The sequence below is a fragment of the Diceros bicornis genome, chromosome 34 (assembly GCF_020826845.1).
Source record: "Diceros bicornis minor isolate mBicDic1 chromosome 34, mDicBic1.mat.cur, whole genome shotgun sequence".
Lineage (NCBI taxonomy): Eukaryota > Metazoa > Chordata > Mammalia > Perissodactyla > Rhinocerotidae > Diceros > Diceros bicornis.
Genome location: NC_080773.1, coordinates 29,383,352 through 29,405,410, shown reverse-complemented (window position 1 = coordinate 29,405,410; position 22,059 = coordinate 29,383,352).

Here is a 22,059-nt window from a genome sequence, read left to right as displayed (position 1 = left end):
GAAATGATTTTCAAAATTTGGTGTATGTCTGCATTTGACAGTTTTCTAGTTCAGGTTGCCCAGTTAGAATTTCCAGTGTGTCCCAGTCCTGCAAAAATAATGAAAACCACTAAGAAAGAGGCAGCGACAGAGGCTTAGAGACAGGCATGCCTCTTTTTCAGCTCCACCTTCTCCCTCTCTGTGTTTTATGGGTAAATCTTAAGTTTGATTGTGTCATTTCCTAGCAATAAGCCCTGTAATGGTTTCCCATTACCCTCAGGACAAAAATCTGAACTCCTCAGTATATCAACAGCAGGGTGCTCTGGCGTTGAGTAGCCCTTCAGAGTTGGTCCAAATTGAGGGAAGGCACAGACTCCCATATCCTGAATAAACCATTAATTGGTTGCAGGCTGCCTTGGGTGGAGCTACGATTTTGGATAAGGCAGTTTCCTTACACTTCATGCAAAGTGGACAAAGGAGAATGCAGTTGCAGTAGTGTGTGTTGGTGTCAGTAGGAGGGTCAGGCTTTCTGGAGAAATGGGTGAAAAATTCAATTGTTGGTCTCTATCTGGAGTTTACTTTCCCTGGATCCCTCCTGTTACAGTGGGCAGCAAAGGGCCATCTGTCCCCTATACTGAGGTTCTCCCTGTTGTATACTTGTGGCAGAGGAAGGGGGTGTGTTGATTCTAAGCATTGAACAACATATTTTTGTCATACAGGATAATCTAACCTGAGAATCTCAGGAAGAGGACAGAAAGTTGGAATAGCTCTTTCCAAGGTAAAAGTCACATTCTCAGTTGACTGTTCTGTTCTCTCCTTCCTAAATTGCCATATGTTGGACTTGCCAAACTTCTCTGTCTCTGAAGGGTCCTCCCTAAAAGGTTGACTTAGTGTTATTTAGCTGACAGTACTCTTCAAAGTACTATCCAGATTCACTGGAATCCCCACCAAAATCCCAACAGCCTTTTTTGCACAAATAGGAAACCCCATTTTAAAACGCTCATTGAATTGGTAAGGAGCCCAAATAACCAAAATAATGGTGAAAAAGAAGAACAAAGTTGGAGGACTAAAATTCCCAGTGTCAAACTTTCCTACAAACCTGGAGTAATCAAAACTGTGGTTCCAGTTTGAGGACAGAAATATAAATCAGAGCAATAGAACTGAGAGTCCAAAAGTAAACCTACACATCTGTAATGAGTTCCTTTTTCACAAGGGTGCCAAAAACTTTCACTGAGAAAAGGATAGTCTCTTAAGAGGTGCTGAGACGACTGGATAGCCACATGAAAGAGAATTAAATTGAACCTCTACCTTTCCCCATATAAAAAATTAATTCAAAACGAGCAAAGAGTAAATGTAAGACCTAAAACTATAATACTGTGATGAAAACGTAGGGGTCATTATTCATGACCTTGGATTTGGGAGTGAACTTTTAGATATGACACCAAAAGCAAAAAGAGAAGAACAAAATAGATAAATTGGTGTCCATCAAAATTAAAAATTATGAGCGTTGAACGGCACTATCACATAAGTGAAACACAGTCTGCCAAATGGGAGAAAATGTTTCCAAATCACAGATCTGGTCAGGTTCTAGTATCCAGAATATATGAAGAACTCCTGCAACTCAACCAAAATTAAAGGACTCAATTAAAAAATGGTCAGGGGGCAGAGTGACGTCAGCGTCATGGCGGAGTGAGCTTTCACGTGAACTCTTCCCCCGATAAGATACAACAAAAGGAACAGTCACAGACCAACAATGGAATCCCAGACAGTGAAAAGCTAGATTGGAAAGATCCACACTGCCGCACATCTGAGAGTGGAACCTGCTGGGCCCCCAGAGGAAGTGGGGAGAGGTAAGGAGAACTCCTCTCCCTCCCCATGAGATCAGCGATCCCGGTCCGCGTGGCTCCCAGAGAAGGTGGAGGGGCGGCCCTCGGCGGGGAAACCGTAGCTCTTCGGGCTCTGTCAGCCAGTGGGAAACTCCCACACAGAGGACTCAGAAGAGCCACAGGGCTACCATCAACATGTGAGCACCCCAGAGAGCAGATAATGAGGGGCGAACGAGAAACCCTCCCCAAGCCAGGGACCCAGAGGGCAAAAGAGAGAGCCCCCGCCTCACCGCAAACCGGACCCTGCAGCTCAACCGACCAGACCAGACCAAGCGATCCGCGGCAGACCAGATCAAGCAACCCGACCCGCGGATCGCAGCAGGAAAAAAAAAAAAAACTGCGGATCGCAGCAGAAAAACTGCGGCAGAGCGCAGGGGGCTTAGACTACACAGCCCTTTACCACCACACAGTGGCGGCGGGTGGAAATTGCAACCAGAGATTTCCAGGATGAGGAAAAACAAAGTCAACACAGGAACCACAATGCAAAGATATATGAAATCACCAGACCAGAAGCAAAATGACAAGCACCCAGAAACCAACCCTGAAGACACAGAAATCCATAATCTAAATGACAGAGATTTCAAAATAGCTATCATAAAAACACTCAACGAAATACGAGACAACACAGACAAACAATTCAATGAGATTAGGAGTTTCTTCACAAAAGAGATTGAAATCATAAAGAAAAACCAATCAGTGCTGATGGAGATGAAGAACACAATGGAGGAGATAAAGGAGAATCTGGAATCTTTAAAGAACAGAGCTGACAATATGTAGGAAAGAATTAGCATTTTAGAGGATAGGACTACAGATATGCTCCAGATGGAAGAGGAGAGAGAACTAAGACTAAAAAGAAAAGAAGAAAGACTACGAGAAATATCTGACTCTGTTAGGAAATGTAACATAAGAATTATAGGTATTCCTGAGGGAGAAGAGCGGGAAGGAGGAACAGAGAGCCTATTCAAGGAAATAATAGCTGAGAATTTCCCAAATCTGGGGAAGGAGCAGGAAATACCAGTAAGCGAAGCCAACAGGTCACCTAAATATATTAACAGACAAAGGCTCTCTTAACAAAAAAGAAAAAGCCCAAATAGGCAACCTTAAATTACACCTAACAGAACTGGAAAAAGAACAAACAAAGCCCAAAGTCAGCAGAAGGAGAGAAATAATAAAAATCAGAGCAGAAATAAATGAAATTGAGACCAAAAAACAGTAGAAAGGATTAATGAAACAACGAGTTGGTTCTTTGAGAAGATAAACAAAATCGACAAACCCTTAGCCAGGCTTACTAAGAAAAAAAAGAGAAAAGGCTCAAGTAAATAAAACAAGAAATGAAAGAGGAGAAATTACAACGGATACCACTGAAATACAGAGGATTATAAGAGAATACTATGAGAAATTATATGCCAACAAATTGGACAATCTAGAAGAAATGGATAAATTCTTGGACTCATACAACCTCCCAAAACTGAACCAAGAAGAAATGGAGAATCTGAATAGACCAATCACAAGTAAAGAGATTGAAATAGTAATCAAAAACCTCCCAAAAAATAAAAGTCCAGGACCAGATGGCTTCTCCAGTGAATTTTACGAAACATTCAAAGAAGATTTAATACCCATCCTTCCCAAACTATTCCAAAAAATAGAGGAAGATGGACCACTTCCTAAATCATTCTACGAGGCCAACATCACCCTGATACCAAAGCCAGACAAAGACAATACAAAGAAAGAAAATTACAGGCCAATATCACTGATGAACATAGGTGCAAAAATCTTCAACAAAATATTGGCAAACCAAATACAACAATACATTAAAAAGATCATGCACCATGATCAAGTGGGATTTATACCAGGGACGCAGGGATGGTTCAACATCCACAAATCAGTCAACGTGATACATCACATCAACAAAACAAAGAATAAAAACCACATGATCATCTCAATAGATGCAGAGAAGGCATTTGACAAGATACAACATCCATTTATGATAAAAACTCTCAACAAAATGGGAATAGAAGGAAAGTACCTCAACATAATAAAAGCTATTTATGACAAACCCACAGCCAACATCATACTCAACGGGGAAAGACTGAAAGCCATTCCTCTGAGAACAGGAACGAGGCAGGGCTGCCCACTCTCACCACTCCTGTTCAACATAGTACTGGAGGTTTTGGCCAGAGCAATTAGGCAAGAAAAAGGAATAAAAGGAATCCAAATAGGTAACGAAGAAGTGAAACTCTCACTATTTGCAGATGACATGATTGTATATATAGAAAACCCTAAAGAATCTGTTGGAAAACTATTAGAAACAATCAACAACTACAGCAAAGTTGCAGGGTACAAAACCAATCTACAAAAATCAGTTGCATTTCTGTATGCTAATGATGAACTAATAGAAAGAGAGTTCAAAAAGATAATACCATTTACAATTGCATCAAAAAGAATAAAATACCTAGGAATAAATCTTACCAAGGAGGTGAAGGACCTATACAATGAGAACTACAAGACATTAATGAAAGAAATCCATGATGACATAAAGAAATGGAAAGATATCCCATGCACGTGGATTGGAAGAATAAACATAGTTAAAATGTCTATATTACTTAAAGCAATCTACAGATTCAATGCAATACTAATGAGAATGCCAATGACATTCTTCACAGAAATAGAAAAAAGACGACTAAAATTCATATGGGGCAACAGAAGACCCCGAAAACTAAAGAAATCCTAAGACAAAAGAACAAAGCAGGAGGCATCACAATCCCTGACTTCAAAACATACTACAAAGCAATAGTGATCAAAACAGCATGGTACTGTACAAAAACAAACACACAGATCAATGGAACAGAATTGAAAGCCCAGAAATAAAACCATACATATACAGACAGCTAATTTTTGACAAAGGTGCTAAGAATATACAATGGAGAAAGGAAAGTCTCTTCAATAAATGGTGGTGGGCAAACTGGACAGCCACATGCAAAAGAATGAAAGTGGACCATCTGCTATAGCCATTCACAAAAATTAACTCAAAATGGATCAAAGACCTGAAGGTGAGACGTGAAACTATAAAACTCATAGAAGAAAATATAGGCAACACACTATTTGACATTGGTTATAAAGGAATCTTTTCGGATGACATGCCTACCCAGACTAGGGAAACTAAAGAAAAAATAAACAAGTGGGACTTTATCAGATTAAAGAGCTTCTATAAGACAAACGAAACCAGAATAAAGGTGAACAGACAACCCACCAGCTGGGAGAGAATATTTGCAAAACATACATCTGACAAGGGGTTGATCTCCATAACATATAAAGAACTCACACAACTGAACAACAAAAAAAACAACCCGATCAAAAAATGGGCAGAGGAAATGGACACTTTTCCAAAGAAGATATACAGATGGCCAATAGGCACATGAAAAGATGTTCAACGTCACTAATCATCAGGGAAATGCAAATCAAAACAACACTAAGATACCACCTCACCCCCGTTACAATGGCTATAATCACCAAGACAAAAAACAACAAGTGTTGGAGAGGATGTGGAGAAACAGGAACCCTCATACACAGCTGGTGGGAATGCAAATTGGTGCACCCTCTGTGGAAAACGGTATGGAGATTCCTCAAAGACTTAAAAATAGAAATGCCCTATGACCCAGCCATCCCATTACTGGGAATCTATCCAACGCACCTGAAATCAACAATCCAAAGAGGCTTATGCACCCCTATGTTCTTGGCACCATTATTCACCATAGCCAAGAAGTGGAAGCAACCTAAGTGTCCCTCGACTGACGATTGGATTAAGAAGATCTGGTATATATATACAATGGGATACTACTGAGCCGTAAAAAAAAAAAGACAAAATCATCCCATTTGCAACAACATGGATGGGCTTGGAGCATATTATGTTAAATGAAATAAGCCAGAAAGAGAAAGACAAAGACTGTATGATCTCACTCATATGTGGAATATAAACCATGGAATGGACAGAGAAAACTGTACTGTGGTTACCAGGGGCAGTGGGGGTAGGGGGTGGGCACAAGGGGTGAAGTTGTTAATTTGGAGTGAGTCCTTCCTTGCATCCAAAAGGAAGCAGGGTGCAATGCCCTATCCAGCTGGGTGGAAACCAGGGCCAAAGGTTTATTCCACATAACCATTGGATTCTGTTATTGGTCACCGAGTAAATGCCTGCTTATTGAGACCCAACTTTCCTAAACCATTCATTTTCTTTAAACCTAAAGGTATTTTTGTATGACTCCCGGATATCCACCCCATGTTTTAAGTGCAGTTAGAGTGCCTTTCTCTGGAATCATTTCCTCTTTCTCATTATACAGATGCCGGTATGTCTATAGTTCCATAGCGAGGAGTCAGCCAAATAGATCCATCCAAGATCTGAGTGAAACCTGTCATGGTTCTCATCATACTATCTAGTTTCTTTGCTTTAATTGTCAATTGTTGAGATGACTGGGTGGTTTGAGCAACAGAAAAAAAAGTAGTTAGATGCTGTATCATTAATAGTATGGGCTATTGGCCAAGTGTCATGGTCAAAATTAGAAATGTCAGATGTGTTGTGAATTCTTGAACTAGATCTTTCCATCATAATAAATTGTTTCAAAGCTTTCCAGTTTGTGCCCTGTAGGGGAGAAATCTACCAAGGTAACTCAGATGAACTAGAAAGGGGGAGTTGCCCACATATCCAACAGGCAGACTGATGTTTGTGTGGAGCAAAAGAACGAGCCCATTGCAAAAGGACATAGCTGTCTGAGTCCCATTCAGATGTGGATTGGAAAAACAAACACAGTATCAGAAATATTTTAAATAACATTTGAACAATATGACAATGGTAATATTAAATAGTTGTGGAAGTGGGTATACAGGCCTGGTCCAGGGTCTTGGGACAGCTATCTACAACAGATGTCAGCTACTTCTCTTCCTGAATGTTGTTATTGTGAGTCAGCTTTATTGTGGTGTCTGAGAGAAGAGTGCATTTCCAGTCATCTGAAGGAGCTGGTAAGGCCCTGTCTTGACATGAGTACAGCCATGTTTGGCCGCTCCATTGACCTACAGCCACCAGCACAAAAAGAAATACAAAGCTGCTTTCTGTGTGGTGGGAACTGGCCTTTTCCTGGGAACTGGCCTTTCTCCCATGGAAAGAGTTGCAAGTTGTAACATTTCAAGGCCCTTTGGGCGTCATAGCGCTGGACGGACTGGCCATCTGTGCTGGACTAGGACGATAACCAGAGAGAACAATGCACGTACACAATTACTGGGCTGGGACGTTAGCCAGGGAGCTCAGTGCACGTACGCCACTGATAACCATTTGTGCACGGAAACACTAAGTGCTTGCTCTGCAAACTCTGTAATTGCTTATTCTGAAAATTAGTGATGGTATAAAAACTGCTGGAAACTGAGCCCTTCCACCTGTGGAAGGGACACCTTGCCCAGGACGTGTGATCCTTGCCCAGCCGCGTCAATTGACAGGGCTCTCCCGGCAGTGGGGCGTGGATGTAACTGATTTGATGTGAAGTAATTGATTTGATAAGAAGTAATTGATTTGATGTGTTCTCTTTTCGGTCAACCTGGTGTTTCTCTTTCCGGTTGATTTGTGTCATTTCTCTTCAGCCGATGTGGATGTTTTCCCTTTCCAGTCGGGCTGATGTTTTTCTCTCTTAATATTTGACCTATTCAGATCTGTTTGCAGACTATCGCCTTTACTATCCTCTATATAATAAAATATACCTTCAGTCCATTTGTTTGGAGTGGAAAGTGTCTTTTACATCTCCGATCGAATCCCCGAACCTCTCATAACAGGCCTTTTCTAATGGGGCTCAATGGCTATCTTCCTCTAATGATGTTTCCAGATACCCAGTCATGGACTCTAGACTGTAATCAATGGGAACCTTTAAATTGGAATCTGGGAAAGGTTCTTTAATCTGTTGATGGTAGGCTCAAGCATAAGACATTACAGATGTACAGTAGCTGGCCATACTAGCTGTCTTGACATGAGTACAGCCATGTTTGGCCGCTCCATTGACCTACAGCCACCAGCACAAAAAGAAATACAAAGCTGCTTTCTGTGTGGTGGGAACTGGCCTTTCTCCCACGGAGAGAGTTGCAAGTTGTAACATTTCAAGGCTCTTGGAGCGTCGTAGCACGGGATGGACTGGCCATCTGTGCCGGGCTGAGACGATAACCAAAGAGAACAATGCACGTACACAACTACTGGGCTGGGACATTAGCCAGGGGGCTCAGTGCACGTACGCCACTGATAACCATTTGTGCATGGAAACACTAAATGCTTGCTCTGCAAACTCTGTAATTGCTTACTCCGAAAATTACTGATGGTATAAAAACTGCTGGAAACTGAGACCTGGTGAGAGTTCCACCTGTGGAAGGGACACCTTGCCCAGGACGTGTGATCCTTGCCCAGCCGCGTCGATTGACAGGGCTCTCCCGGCAGTGGGGCGTGGATGTTGTGAGTAACTGATTTGATGTAAAGTAATTGATTTGATGTGAAGTAATTGATTTGATGTGTTCTCTTTTCGGTCAACCTGGTGTTTCTCTTTCTGGTTGATTTGTGTCATTTCTCTTCAGCCGATGTGGGTGTTTTCCCTTTCCAGTCGGGCTGATGTTTTTTCCCTCTTAATATTTGACCTATTTAGATCTGTTTGCAGACTGTCACCTTTACTATCCTCTATATAATAAAATATACCTTCGGTCCATTTGTTTGGAGTGGAAAGTGTCTTTTACGTCTCCGATCGAATCCCCGAACCTCTCATAACATAATTGGCGCTGTGAGCAGGATTCGATTAAGGAGATGCCTTTCCTATTCAAACGAAAGGTAACTGAAGCCAAGTTGGAAGAGATCCCAGGATGGGAAGACCCTCCCTTTTGCATTCTGGCTGGGGAGTGGGCTCATAGGTCAGGATTATGTGAATATTGGGATGTTCGTCTGCAAGATATGAATCATTGGATGTGACCAAAACTTTGCAGACAGTAGGAAAAAAGAGATAATGTTTCTTTTCTGGCACGGCGAGGTTTGGCACGGCGAGGTTAATGTTTATTGACTGCTTATCGTCGGGCTATGGAAGATAGGGATAAAATACAAGGGAGAATGTACTCTTGAAAAAAGAAGTTTCAAATTTACAGTCCCGGCTGATGTCACCCAAAATAGAAACTCTTTCCTTGCCGTGAGCCTGGCATTCTAGTTTTATTTGGCCCCTCTTAAGTGACAAATAGTGAGCCTAAATGTGTATCCAATAATAATTTGGCGAGCCAGCCGGGAGGCTCTTTGTCCATGGCTCGGTGGGCCTGGGCTGGGTGGGATGTCCTGGGAAACAGTCCAGCAGCTGACTAGGTGATTTGCCCTAGGGACTGCTCCCAGTGCTTTCCATCTGACCTGGCACCGCTGACCCTGGGCACATTTTTCTTATGACAGAGAAACAGGCTCTAGAATTATTTGTTTGTTTGCCTATTTGTTTGTTTTTGCTTACATCAACAACTCCCTTCCCCTCCATCTGGAGTCCTGTCTCTTTAAGAGGCAGGGCTATCCCTACTGGAGTGGGAATAATTGTAGGACTTTTACCCGGAATCTGTTAGATGCATCTATCTGTTCTGTTTGGGATCCCATTTAACTGTCTATTCTGTATGTTTGTAATTTTGAAGGGGGGAAGTTCCATCTGTCCCCAAGGAGAGCCCTCTGGGCCACCTCTTGGCTAAATGGGCTATATTCAGCTAGGAGCCCATATCCAAGAAGATAAGTTTTTTATTGTAACACCACATTGCCACAATATTCCATAGACTCCAGAGAGGAAAAGTGGCCAAAATGGGGCAATTTCAATTTAAACTTTTGAAGTAATTTAAAATTGAAATGGCTATTCTGGAGAATCTGATGAGTTCACCTTAAGGGTCGCCCTTAAAAGAGAGGATTCAAAACCTCTCACGATGAAATGCAATCTTTAATTAATACACAGAGACTTCTAAAAGACAAAGTTATTTCAAAAACAGCTTCCAAAATCTTTTTGGTAACTTGAAGCTTTAGAGTTTTGCTAAATTAAGTTGATAAAAATTTATTGAGTCTCTGGTCATTCCCACATAAGATAAAACATTAAAAATTGGTTACTAAGCATAGATTTGTCTGCCTTTGGTTTCTTATCTCAGAAAAACTGAAAGATGCTTACATTTATTGATAAACATGTTATGTGCACGTTGAGGAATTTTCTATGAGAAAGTACACATTTCTGGAAAGTCTGTATACAAAAAAAAAGCAAAAGGTATGTTGTCCATAAAGAAGGTATAAAGAATAGAGATATTTATGTTTGTTTTGTTAAGAAAAATAAATTTGTCCTAAAGTACTAAGAAAAGAAAAAAGGCGTAGGACAAATTCTAAATGTAAAAAATAAGTGACAGAAGGTTTGTAAAAGTAAAGCCCTGAGGAGTTTTGCACATGATCAAGTTGGCTAAAGTAAGCTGATAAAAAATTAAAATTTGGCTTTCTCTCTTATAAAGGTAATTTTCTTAAACTTTTAGTCTGCTCTTTATATAGAGATTAAAAGGTGTTCTTTTGAGTAAGTCTATGTAAAAGACAAAACACCTATGTTTTGTTAAAATAATTTCCTATGTTCAAAAGGACTGAAGTCTCTCCCTTAAGGTTTTTGTTTTTGTTTTTTGACTGTTTTAACTCTCTGTTTGCCTTTAACTGTTTCTGTTGTCAACTTGATTAAATAAATAACTAGGCATTGTTTCCTATTTGACCAAGTGTTTTAAAATCTTTTGATATTTTTGATAAACTTCTGCCAAAATTAAAGTTTTTTTAACTTAAAAAAGAAATTACAAAAAGACATATGATTATGATGCCAAAATACAATTGTTACTGTATTTCATGTTGATGCTCACAGTTCTGTAATTTCTACAGAACAAAAGTATAACTCTTATGCTGATCAGCTGGTGCAAAGTCATGCAACGCACAGCCCAGGCTTAGCACAATGAATCCACGAAAAGAGTGGACACTTGGGAGAACAAACTTCATACAGGTGGGCACAACAAAGGGGAATCCTTGTCACCCATGATGATATTGCCACTGCAGTACAACAATGTCAGTTATGCCAACAGTTAAATAAACGGGGAGTTCCACACCCCTACCAAGGTCATATCCAAAAGGGATTATTTCCCACTCATACCTGGCAAATAGATATTGGACCATTGCCAAATTCTTGTGGATATACTTATGCCTGCACTGCTGTTGATACATATTCTGGTTATTTATTGGCTATGCCAGCTAAAGTGGCCACCCAACAGAGTGCCATAAAATTATTAGATATAATCAAGTTATATTATGGAACACCAAGGCAAATTCAGAGTGACAACGGTTCCCACTTTACAGGTAAGTTGATTCAAACCTATAGCAAGGAAAATTATATAGAATGGATTTATCATATACCTTATTACCCCCAAGCTGCAGGCCTCATAGAACGAATGAATGGATTGCTTAAACAACAATTGAGGAAACTTGGTCATGGCTCATTAAAGGGGTGGCACAACCATCTAAGTACTGCTCTAAATATGTTCAATAACAGGCCACTAGGCCCTAATGAGACTCCTCTGTCAAGGTTGTTACCAGCAAAGATTACAGAAGTGGCAGCCGCCACCCATGAGCTTATGACCTTAACCTATTGGCCCCTGACTCAGTCTGCTAAACCGCCTTTTCGTGCCACGGCCGAAGAGGCTGGATTGGATTTATCTACTGTTCATTCTATTCAATTGCCCCCTAAGAAGCAGTCTATAGTCCCTACTGGGATAGGGGTACAATTTCCCAAAAATACCTTTGGTTTGTTAAAAGGACGCTCTGGACTGGCAGCAAAAGGTATTGATGTACTGGGAGGAGTCATTGATCCAGATTACCAAGGAGAAACAAAATTTATATTATATAATGGTAGTGACACAGTACTAACTGTAGAGTCTGGGGAACAAGTGGGACAATTATTGGTGCTTCCCCTCTTGACTCCAAATGTGTCACAAGGACAACCTCCAAGTGAATTAACTAAAAGAGGAATACAAGGATTTGGATCTACAGATGGATGGAAACCTGGAGCAAAAGTGTGGGTGACACATCCACCCAATGCGGCTCCCCGTGCCGCAGAAGTAGTGGCCCAAGGGCCCACTGCAACACTCATAGTTATGTATCCAGGAAATGAACAGTTATATCACGTTCCTAAAAATTCTGTTTCTTTGCGTGAATAGATACTCCTGCTGTGTTCGCTATGCTGTGCTGCACCTCCATGTCTGCTGCAGACCTACACACAGAGGCATTAGTTGCCTCTGTAGGACAACCTTTGACCCTGCACTGTTAGACCAACTGCTCTACACCAGTGGGGCCTATAACCTGGACTACGAATGGCCGAAAAATTTGGTCTCAGAAACAACAAGCAACTTCGCAATATAAGATAATTTCTCTATTACCCTGCCTTCTGCTACCCTCCGTGATGGGGGCTGATCTGGACTTCTACAAGCTGGTTTGTTAGGCCTAAGTGTTACCTTATCTAATGTTATCTTTGATACTGTACATGATTTGCAAGATCAAGTTAATAACATTTCATATTCTAAGGGGTTGTTTGATTGGTTACCTTGGGGTTTGGGTCCTTTATTGCGAGATAGTTTTATAATTATTGTAGTCATTGGATTTTGGATTCTTGGATGTGCCTTATGTACTTGTGTACGAAGTTCATTGTCTGTGCGTATGATGTCTTATGGTTAATGGAGACGGCCACGGCCGAATATGTCTTGACATGAGTACAGCCATGTTTGGCCGCTCCATTGACCTACAGCCACCAGCACAAAAAGAAATACAAAGCTGCTTTCTGTGTGGTGGGAACTGGCCTTTCTCCCACGGAGAGAGTTGCAAGTTGTAACATTTCAAGGCTCTTGGAGCGTCGTAGCACGGGATGGACTGGCCATCTGTGCCGGGCTGAGACGATAACCAAAGAGAACAATGCACGTACACAACTACTGGGCTGGGACATTAGCCAGGGGGCTCAGTGCACGTACGCCACTGATAACCATTTGTGCATGGAAACACTAAATGCTTGCTCTGCAAACTCTGTAATTGCTTACTCCGAAAATTACTGATGGTATAAAAACTGCTGGAAACTGAGACCTGGTGAGAGTTCCACCTGTGGAAGGGACACCTTGCCCAGGACGTGTGATCCTTGCCCAGCCGCGTCGATTGACAGGGCTCTCCCGGCAGTGGGGCGTGGATGTTGTGAGTAACTGATTTGATGTAAAGTAATTGATTTGATGTGAAGTAATTGATTTGATGTGTTCTCTTTTCGGTCAACCTGGTGTTTCTCTTTCTGGTTGATTTGTGTCATTTCTCTTCAGCCGATGTGGGTGTTTTCCCTTTCCAGTCGGGCTGATGTTTTTTCCCTCTTAATATTTGACCTATTTAGATCTGTTTGCAGACTGTCACCTTTACTATCCTCTATATAATAAAATATACCTTCGGTCCATTTGTTTGGAGTGGAAAGTGTCTTTTACGTCTCCGATCGAATCCCCGAACCTCTCATAACACTAGCATAAGTCAACAAGGGATCAGCAGAAGCTTGTATACCAACAGACATTGATCTGTGAGTGCTCATCTCATTTGGTGCCAATTCATGTTTTCTAAAGAGAGTTTTCCAAGCAGTTGATGAGACCAAAGTCTATACATTAGGCCAGGAGAGTCCAGTCTACAGGTATATAACAAAACCTCAAAGACGATAAATAGGACTAGAATCCAATATCTACAAAGGTATAACATAATTTTTCTCTCTACAATTACTTTCATTTTTTACAAAGATAGACACAGTAAAACTAATTTGTTTATGTTAAAAAATTGGTCTGATTTGTTATGTAAGTGAAAACAAGAATATTCATTGAGAGTTTCTGAATTCTGGAGTGATCAGGTAGGGAGAAAACGTAAATGTTTCATCCTTGTTCACGAAGGTATATCTTAGCAAATCGTTGATAGCTTAAGAGAGAAGATTTTTTTAAATCCTGAAAAATAAAACATTAGAGCATCCTCTTTGGTTCATGTAATTAATATTCATTCTTCCTCCTTTGTAATCAGTTTTTTTTAAGCCATTGGTTTCTTTGTTAGCATTCTGTAATTTTGTACCCAGTTCAATTTTATGATCTGAAGGTTTATCAGAAACCTGTATCTAGAGTAACTGTCAGAGAACTTTCCATGAATCTCTCTGAAGATAAAAGATATTTGCAAAAGCATCAGAGTAGAACAACTATCTGTAAATGAAAAAAGACTTAACATTATAATGAAATAGACAAGGAACTTTGATTAGATTATTTTTGTGACATGTAACATTTCAAGATGATAACTAGACTTGTAAATGATAACATATCAGGATGTACTGGAAATTTTTTAAATTTTATATGATTTTTTAAATGTTTATATTAATAACATATATATATGCAAAGATTCCTATAAAGGAGGCTTAGCATCACCTATTTGACAATGCTTGCCATGCAGTTTAACATACCAAATAAGCCTGATTATTTTAATATTTCCCTTTTTATAAGAAGACAGAACAAATTCTTTGAGGAGGCCCAAGTACTTGCTGAGAATTCTCAAAGTTGCTTTCAGGTTAAAAGAAAGACTTAATTTTGGATTTGACTTTTGGGAAGTTTGTCAAAAATATCAAAAGGTTTTAGATCACTTGGTCCATAGGATCATAGGCCACTGTGAAGCAAGCCCTCATTATCCATTTAACCATGGTGAAAATTAAAGATTTTCAGGCAAATACAGAAATTTAAAAAGCTGTGAGAAAAGGCTTTGCTGTTCTGAGTTAGGATCTGATCAAAGCAATATAGGAAATTCATTTTGATAAAATGAAAATCTCTGCTTTTTTCTTTTTTTTTTTTTACAGAGAAAGATTCACCATTAGCTAACATCTGTTGCCAATCTTCCTTTTTTTTCCCTCTCCCCCAAGCCCTGGTACATAGTTGCATATCCTATTTGTAATTTATCTGTGCCTTTTTTGTAAACTACTTAAAGGTTAGAAAAAAAAACTTTTCATAATTTCTTTATCTAGAGCAGACTAAAAGTTCAAGAAAATTATCCTTTTAAGATGGAGAAAACCAAATTCTCATTTTGCACCACCTTACTTTTGATATTAAAGCCTATTTACTTAATTAAATTTATTTTACTCTTAGCCAACTTGACTACGCATAAATCTGTTCTCTCAGGTTATTCTTCCACAAATTTTCTATAACTTACTTTTTTACATTCAGAATTTGTCACGTTTCCTTCCTTCCTAAAATTTTAGGGAAAATGAATTTTCTTAACAAAATAAACAAAAATATCTCCATTCCTTATACCTTCTTAATCTTAATCTCGTTGTATACAGAGAAGTTTCCCTTATTAAATTTTAGTAGCTTTAATCTGATATAATAATTAGTATTCTTAAGCTCTAGAAACAATAATTTTAGTGAAAATGAAAAAGTAAGTAATTGTTAACTGCCTTTTATAGTAGCATTCCATGGATTGGTAGACTTATAAAATACTTTCTAGAATCATTTGCTTTCTAATAGAAAATCTGTCACCATGGCACAAAATGTGTTTATTAATAAATTTAAATATTTTAACTTTTGTGGTAATAAGAAGCCAAAAGCATATAAACCTATGTTTAGTGATTAGGGTCTAATATTTCAACTTATTTGGAAATGATCTAGATGCTCAATAAATGTCTATCATTTAATTTAATTTAGCAAAACTCTGAGATTTCAAGTTAAAGGTTTTGAAGTTATTTTTAAGTACATATACCATAATGCATAATTATTGTTAAAATATTCAACTAAAACTCCTTTAATCTTATTTACATCTATTTGGTTTACTTGTTTCCACTAATTATGTTTGGATTACCTACAGATATTTCATGAGACATTAGACAAAGTTATCCATCAATTGTTGCTGCCAAATATTGTAACAGAGATAAAATGAATTTGTTGAACATGGCAAAGCTTTTAATCAGTGCTCAAAACTTACTAGACATCCGAGAATCCATACAGGAGAGAAACCATATAAATGTAATGTAGGTGGCAAGGTGTTGCATCAAAATTCAAAACTGGCAAGTCATCAGCGAATGGATAATGGAGAGAAACCTTACAAATGTAATGAATGTGGCAAGGTCTTTAGTCAAATATCAAACCTTGCAAGTCATCAGAGAATAAATACTGGTGAGAAGCTTTACAAATGTAATGAATGTGGCAAAGCCTTTCCTGAGTGTGAAAATCTTACTTAGCATAAGGTAATCTATACTGGAGAAAACCTTACAAATGTCATGATTGTGGCAAATCTTTTACTCAATTTGCAAGCCTTACAAAACATCAGAAAATCCACACTGGAGAGAAACCTTACAAATGCAATGAGTGTGACAAAGCATTTTTTCAGTTTGCAAGGTTACTAGGCATGACAAAATGCATACTGAAAAAATACATTATAATCCTAACATATGTGGCACTACTTTTATTCAAAGTCTCAAGCTTTGAGGATCATCAGAGTATTCAAAGCAGAAAGAAACTTGACAAATACGATTGAAACAAAACTTATGCAAGTGTTCAAAGCTTACTCAGCATCAGATATTCCACCACGGAGAGAAACCATAGAAAAGTAATGGATGAGGCAAAGCTGGTACCAGGGATCACAACTCACTTTATACCTGAATATACACTTTGAGGGAATCACACAAATTAATATATGGCAAGGCTTATTCAAAGTTTAAGCCTTTTGGAACAAAACAAAATCCTTACTAGTGAGAAACCTTACAAATGTGATGAGTGTCATCATCTTTGCCAAAAATGTACAACTTTGTTGTCATGAAAAAATTCATGTAAGATGGAAACCATACAAATGTATTAAGGCCTTTAAGCAATGACCTCATGATTCACCGAAGCATTCATGCTAGACAGAAACATTACAAATGTAAGGAATGTGATAAATTGTTTAATCAGCTCTCTCAGTGGGCAACATGACAAAATTCATACTCCAGTGAACTAAGTCTATTATTTGAAGATTAGCCAACCTCAGATGTTAAATTCCACAAAGGATTAAAAGTTAAAATCATTGGGCCGGCCCCGTGGCTTAGCGGTTAAGTGCGTGCGCTCCGCTGCTGGCGTCCTGGGTTCGGATCCCTGGCGTGCACCGACGCACCGCTTCTCCGGCCATGCTGAGGCTGCGTCCCACATACAGCAACTAGAAGGATGTGCAGCTATGACGTACAACTATCTACTGGGGCTTTGGGGGGACAATAAATAAATAAAATTATAAAAAAATAAAATAAAGTTATAAAAAAAAAAAGTTAAAATCATTTACAACTCGTGAGATGATGTTGTCAATGAAGCAGGGACATTGTGGAAAAGTCTATCTCCAGTTTATAAAATTAATACTTTATATTAACATTTTATTATTCAATTATTTGAGGCTTCTTGAAAAGGCTACATTATTATTGATGACTTATAACCTGAAGATTGAAATCTGTTGGGGTTATACTTTCACTACATGCTTTTCATTTGTCATCATGATGGTCTGAGAGAAGGGATGAGTAAGATGAAAGGAACTACTTCATTAGGTGGGGTTTATTCATACCCACAGAAGATGGAAAACCCAGGAGACTAATTTTAAAGTCCACTGTGGTATAAATTTGAGAGCATGGGGAGTGGCAGAGAAAGGATGTAAAACTGTTATCTAAATTATCATGCTTTCTGTGTTCACAGCCCATTGTGTAGGTTTGTTGGTATGATTGAGGCCTTTTGTTGATGATTATAAGGAAAGATTGCTCTACCAGATGGTCAAAAAACAGAGTAGGCCAGGACATTGAGAAAATGACATTTTCACATGAATAGAAGGATGGGTTTCTAGGGATGGCATATGTGGTAGAAAAAAATGGAATGGTAATGGTGGTCTCCCTCTCTTTAAAGGTACTAGGTGTTGTATGTCATAGATTAATGAAAATTGGTCTTATTTTTGGTAACTGAAGAGACTAAGTTATAGCCCCCAGGTTAATCAAAAGAACCAGAGAAGAGTGTGATTTTCAAATTTGGCCACTGAAACTGCATTTTCATATCCCTCTATTTAGCATGTAGTATACTTCTCATGTCTAAATGTATAAAATGTAATCTTTTTTTTTTGTAACCCTTAGTGAATCATGTGCCTTGTATTAACCCAAGCATATGCCACCTCATTGTGGTGCTTCATAATGAACACTAATGGTACATCATTAGGCTTTCTAGGTTGAGTGGCATCTGTAATAATTTCTTTCCATGTTAGCTTCAACCAAATTTCAACTTTGGAAATATATATTCATAATTTGCATTTGAGTTATCCACTCCATAATGTAGCCCAGGTTATTTCTGTGGCTATAATGAAAATACTACAGCAATGCAATTTCAGGCTCTCACGCCAAAGCCTGCATCTTCAAACATAAATATACACTGTATGATTATATATCCACATGCCTATTTTTGTGCTGGAATAAGATATATGGATTGCACCTTTACATGATATGAAAAGAGAAATATAGTTAGCATATGAAAAATAACTGGAAATGAAAGAAAATTCAGAAATAAGGATAAATATACAATCTATTTTTTTTTTTTTTTTGCTTGGAGGACTCAGGGAAATAACTTGAATAAATCAGTATTCATGAGTTTATTCTTACAAATGAACATGCACGATGGAATTTTTCTTGACAGATAAACTATAAATTTAATGTATTGGCATAGTTCGGAGATATTATGGCTTCAGTTTCAGACCACCACAGTAAAGTGAATATTTCTATAAAGGGATGACACAAATTTTTTGGTTTCTCAGAGCATATAGAACTTACATTTACACTATGCTGTAGCCTATTGTGTGCAATAGCATTATGTCTTAAAATACAATGTACATACCTTAATTAAAAAACAAAAGGAAAACGAGATAAAATGGCAGTGTTAAGCCCTCATATAACAATAGTCACTCTAAATGTAAATGGATTGAATTCTCCACTTCAAAAGACACAGAGCAACTGGATGGATTAAAAAAGAAGACCCAACAATATGCTGCCTCCAGGAAACACATCTCTCCTCTAAGGACAAAACATAAGCTCAGAGTGAATGGGTGGAAGACAACACTCCAAACAAATGGCAAACAAATAAAGGAGGTGTTGCTATATCTATATCAGACAAAGCAGACTTCAAGATAAAAGAAACAATGGGAGACAAAGAAGGGCAGTATATAATGATAGATGGGACTTTCCATCAAGATGACAAAACACTTATGAATATGTATGCACTTAACAAAGGAGTACAAAGTATATAAAACAACTATTAATGGACCTAAAGGGAGAAATTAACAGCAACACAATAATAGCAGTGGACTTCAACACCACACTTACATCAATCAATAGATCATCCAGACAGAAAGTTCACAAAGAAATATTAGAGTTAAATGATACTTGAGCAGGTGGACTTAATATATATATATATAGAAAATTTCATCCAAAAACTGCGGAAAACACATTCTTCTCAAGTGCACGTGGAACATCCTCAAAGATAGACCATATGTTGGGAAATAATGCAAGCCTCAATAAATTTAAGAAGACTGAAATCATATCAAGCATCTTTTCCAAAAACAGTGCTATGAAATTAGAAATCAACTACAAGAAAAATGCTGGGAAAGGGAAAAATATGTGGACACTAAACAACATGCTACTGAAGAACCATTGGAACAATGAAGAAATCAAAGGAGAAATTAAAAAATACCTAAAGACAAATGAAAATGAAAATACAACATACCAACTCTTATGAGATGCAGCAAAAGTGGCTGTAAGAGGGAAATTCAAAGCAGTACAGGCCTACCTCATCAAACAAGAAAAATCTCAAATAAGTAATCTTAAACTACACCTAAGAGAAATAGAAAAAGAAGAACAAAGCCCAAAGTGAGCAGAAGGAGGGAAATAATAAAAATTAGTGCAGAAATAAATGAAATAGAAACTAAAAAAATGTAGAAAGGATCAATAAAGCTAAGAGCTGGTTCTTGGAGAACATAAACAAAATGGACAAACTCTTAGCCAGACTCACCAAGAAAAAAAAAAGAGAAGGCTAAAATAAATAAAATGATAAATGAAAGAGGAGAAATTACAACAGATACCACAAAAATACAAAGGATTATAAAAGAATAATATGAAAAACTATATGCCAACAAATTGGATAACCTAGAACAAATGGATAAATTCTTAGACTTATACAACCTCCCAAAACTGAATCAAGATGAAATAAAGAATCTGAATAGACCAATCACAAGTAAAGAGATTGAAACAGTAATCAAAAACCTCCCAAAAGACAAAAGTCCAGGAACAGATTGCTTCTCTGGAGAATTCTACCAGACACTCAAAAAAGATTTAATATCTATCCTTATCAAATTATTCCAAAAAAAATGAAGAATTTGGAACATTCTTGACTCATTCTATGAGGCGAATATTACCCTGATACCAAAATCAGACAAGGACAACACAAGGAAAGAAAATTTCAGGCCAATATCACTGATGAAGATAGAGGCAAAAATCCTCAACGAAATATTGGCAAACCGAATACAGCAACACATTAGAAAGATCATACACCATGATCAAGTAAGATTTAACCAGGGACATAGAGATGGTTCAACATCCACAAACCAATTAATGTGATATACCACATTAACAAAATGAGGAATAAAAACCACATAATCATCTCAATAGATGCAGAGAAAGCATTTGACAAGATCCAACATCCAATTATGATAAAAACTCTCAACAAAATTGGTACAAAAGGAAAGTAAGTCAGCATAATAAAGGCCATATATGAGAAACCCACAGCCAACATCATACTCACCAGGGAAAAACTGGAAGTCATTGCTCTGAGAATAGGAACAAGACAAGGGTGCCCACTTTCACCACTCTTACTCAACATAGTACTGGAGGTTTTGGCCAGAGCAATTAGGCATGAAAAAGGAATAAAAAGAATCCAAACAGGCAGTGAAGAAGCGAAACTCTTGCTGTTTGCAGACAACATGATTTCATATATAGAAAAACCATAAAGAATCCATTGGAAAACTGTTAGAAATGATCAACAACTAGGGTAAAGTTGCAGGGTACAAAATCAACTTACAAAAGTCAGTTGCATTTCTATACTCTAATAACGAACTAACAAAAAGAGAAGGCAATCCTATTTACAAGTCCAACAAAAAGAATAAAATATCTAGGAATAAATTTAAGCAAGGAGGTGAAAGACCTATATAATGAAAATTATAAGACATTATTTTTTCTTTTTTTTTTTGTTTCTTTATTGCAGTAACATTGGTTTATAACACTGTACAAACTTCAGGTGTACATCATTATACTTCTATTTCTGCATAGATTACATCATGTTCACCACCCAAATACTAATTACAATCCATCACCACACACATGTGCCGAATTATCCCTTTTGCCCTCCTCCCTCCCCCCTTCCCATCTGGTAAACACCAATCCAATCTCTGTCTCTATGTGTTTGTTTATTGTTGTTATTATCTACTACTCAATGAAGGAAATCATAGGGTATTTGACCTTCTCCCTCTGACTTATTTCACTTTGCATAATACCCTCAGTGTCCATCCATGTTGTCACAAATGGCTGGATTTCATCGTTTCTTATGGCTGAGTAGTATTCCATTGTGTATATATACCACAGCTTCTTTATCCATTCGTCCCTTGATGGGCACTTAGGTTGCTTCCAAGTCTTGGCTATTGTGAATAACGCTGCAATGAACACAGGGGTGCATGTATCTTTACGCATTGGTGTTTTCAAGTTCTTTGGATAAATACCCAACAGTGGAATAGCTGGATCATATGGTAGTTCTATCCTTGATTTTTTTGAGGAATCTCCATACTGTTTTCCATAGTGGCTGCACCAGTTTGCACTCCCACCAGCAGTGTATGAGAGTTCCCTTCTCTCCACATCCTCTCCAACATATGTTGTTTCCTGTCTTGTTAATTATAGCCATTCTGACGGGTGTGAGGTGATATCTCTTTGTATTTTTGATTTGCATTTCCCTGATAGTTAATGATTTTGAACATCTTTTCGTGTGCCTGTTGGCCATCTGTATATCTTCTTTGGAGAAATGTCTGTTCAGGTCTTTAGCCCATTTTTTA